This window comes from Penaeus chinensis, chromosome 36 (genome assembly GCF_019202785.1).
Source record: "Penaeus chinensis breed Huanghai No. 1 chromosome 36, ASM1920278v2, whole genome shotgun sequence".
Taxonomy (NCBI): domain Eukaryota; kingdom Metazoa; phylum Arthropoda; class Malacostraca; order Decapoda; family Penaeidae; genus Penaeus; species Penaeus chinensis.
Window position 1 is genome coordinate 30,503,027 of NC_061854.1, and position 2,500 is coordinate 30,505,526.

Genomic DNA, 2,500 nt, shown 5'->3' on the forward strand with positions numbered 1-2,500 from the left:
TTCTGTTATCTCCAAGAAATGCAGACAGGAAAATATGAAAACAGGAAAAATAAGAACACGAAAGACTGCTTACTCTCCTATTTCCAGGGCGGGTCATCAACACCAGTAGACTTCACGGGTACATCTGAATTACGAATCACTCTCCAGCAAAAGTGCGCCACCAACGGAGGAATCATCGGTATATTCAAGAAAACAAGCTCATATTCCTTCCTGTGCAGAATGTCGCCCAACGAAATCCCGCTGGTCGTGTCTGATCCTGGGTCGTCCTGTTCAGGTGACCAAATCAGCTGTCTGTCCACCACGTGCGATGCGAACAAGATCTTCATCGGCTACGACCAGAATGGGCCAAGGGGACCCTGCTACACCATCAGCAGTCAGCAGGCCACTGTTGACAAGGGAGACTGCTACCAAGAAACTACCGCCGCCACTTTGCCAGCCGGGAAGGGCGGTTCGTGGACGCAGTGGCGGATCTGCCGCACGGACGCCTTCTTCGTCATCGCGGGAGCCGACGTGTCCGGCGGGAACATCTTGAGCATCACCTGCTGTAGAGCCAAAGCTTTGTAATCACGCCGAACCTTTGTCAGTTGCTTGTGAAGCCCTGTCATGACGTACCAACCTTTCTATTGCGCTGGCTTTTGCCTTAAAAGTATCTCTTTAACTCGGTACATTATTTTTTCACTATAAGGAAAGATTGCAAGTAAAAAAAAGAAAAAAAAGGAAAACGTTTTTGATTTCGAGGGCTTCTTGTAGAACGGCAACACTATCTGTCTGATAGTAGACTTCTTGATTTGTTTTGAAAATATACCTTCATCCATCATAAAAACGTCAAATACCATAAAATCGTTGACACTTAAAAAAATGAATATATACTGTAGGTGCTACCAACCTTTCCTTTAATGAAAAAGAAAGACTTGCATGGCACTTCTTAATGCAAGCAGTCTTAAAGGTCGATCTTTCTGGAAAGCTCTGAGCCTTCCAGCAAGATAAAAACCCTGATGTGTTTTTATTTCACATAATACTTGGAATTTACATTAGGTATTGCATGACATCAGGCCAGAAACCACTAGGAAGTTTGTTTACATCTCTGGTTCATCATGCTGCGTTTTTACGTCGTATGTGAAGACATTCCTCTGACTAGAGCTAATAATTATATCTTCCTAGCGTATAACTACCAGGCATTCGTGTAGTACATTATTCAGCCCCCATTTTATTTTACTTTTTCATTATTAAAACCACTAATAAAGGACAGAAGTCAAAGAGAAACGATGTAACTCTTAGAATCATCACGAAAGCAACATCCGTGGTTTTGGCTGTGTAGTGTTGCCTGACATTATTAAGGTTTTCAACATTTTTTTGCTTATACATATGCAAACTAGCGGATTTACCTGTTACATCTTTATTTCACTGAAGAAAAAAATGAAAAGGTTTCCAGTGTTATTAGATGACTTTTAGTACTTCAGTGAGTGTATGTGTGTGGCGTAAAAAAAAATACATACATACATAGTTATGTGCGTATAGTATGGTTTTCAAGTAATGTGTAAGTAATAAAATATCAGCAGCCAATGACGTTTTTTACCAGCCTATGTTTCAGAACAGTGATCGTCTCAGGTAACTAAAAACCTAGACATTAACGAAACCTATCGTATCAAGATTTCATAGTTTATTAAAGAAAAACGTATATTTTTGGTTGATCATATAGACCGTGCGCTGAACATGGTGGGGTTGCTTAAGCGAGTAAGATCAATTATTTTGCGTAATATTAGCATATTGCACTGTAGTTGTTAGTGTATTTTTCCACAATTCCCCAGCTATTAGATCATTATCGTCCCTACTGTTGGTTAACCTTGATAAAACCTACTACATATTAAGCAATCCATCTCGACCCTGATTAATCCAACGTTTTTCACAAGGAGAGAAAAAAAATCGATTTGGAATTGGTTTCGGGTGATCTGGAATGGTGCTGGGAAGATTTTCGTTGGGAAAAAATGATCTGGGTCCTTTTGCAGCTGGTTGGATTATTCCTTTTATTGTTGAAAAAACAAGGAAATTATCCGTTGACCGCGCACTGTAAGGTGCGTGGCAAAATCGACTTCCGAACTAGTTATGAATATATGTTTGCGCTCCTACTCATATTTTCACTTCTTCCCTCCCTGTTGCGTATACATGCATGCCTTTTGTAAACCCTTTTTTTTTTTTTTTTTTGGTACAGGGTTTCTGGTAAGTAGACATTAAAGGATAACACTATAGAATGTTCGGGACTACAATACGTCAACCATCCAGTAAAATGCTCACCTCTATATTTTTTTGGGGCCTGAAAGCTGTTGACATATACATCAAACTCACTTAAATCCTTTATTTACACTGCACAATGACTTGCGGTCTACTGAGGGCAAGGTAAGAAGTCCACCATGTCAAAAGTGGAAGAATTTATTGGAAAACAATTTTCCTTTGATGGTGAATACTAACGAAGGTTTACAAGGTATTTTCGTAAATTTCATGT